The sequence below is a fragment of the Octopus bimaculoides genome, chromosome 2 (assembly GCF_001194135.2).
Source record: "Octopus bimaculoides isolate UCB-OBI-ISO-001 chromosome 2, ASM119413v2, whole genome shotgun sequence".
In the NCBI taxonomy this organism is placed as follows: Eukaryota; Metazoa; Mollusca; class Cephalopoda; order Octopoda; family Octopodidae; genus Octopus; species Octopus bimaculoides.
The window spans coordinates 127,256,374-127,256,675 of record NC_068982.1 but is presented as its reverse complement, the minus strand read 5'-3'; the positions used below and the strand labels follow the sequence as shown (position 1 = coordinate 127,256,675).

General features: G+C 34.1%; 1 protein-coding gene and 1 long non-coding RNA gene across 2 annotated transcripts in view; one reads left to right on the top strand and one right to left on the bottom strand.

The window, feature by feature from the left end:
- LOC106883186 (cholesterol 7-desaturase nvd) overlaps positions 1–302 on the bottom strand; it is a 145,236-nt gene that overhangs the window by 90,415 nt on the left and 54,519 nt on the right. The gene's annotated exons all lie outside the window — the stretch shown is intronic.
- Positions 1–302, top strand: part of LOC128247023 (uncharacterized) — a 7,914-nt gene that overhangs the window by 1,555 nt on the left and 6,057 nt on the right. The gene's annotated exons all lie outside the window — the stretch shown is intronic.

Sequence of the window (302 nt, the reverse complement as noted above, 5' to 3'; positions counted from 1 at the left end):
GTACGTGCGCCGCTATATCTTTTATATATAAAAATACAAAAATGGGACATGAACGCAAAACATCCAGACAGTTAGGTGATACAAATGAGGGACAACAAAACATCCAGATAAAAGATACAAAGAAAACAAGGACGGGTCATTCAGTTTTCTTTCCTCAGTCGAGTTCCAGATTATCTTTGCAATTTCGGCTGATTATACTCGAGATTGCTCCAATCTGGCCAGCATGTGTATATATGTGTGTGTATATATGTATATCTCTCTCTATATATATGTATATGGGTATATAGATATATATATATATA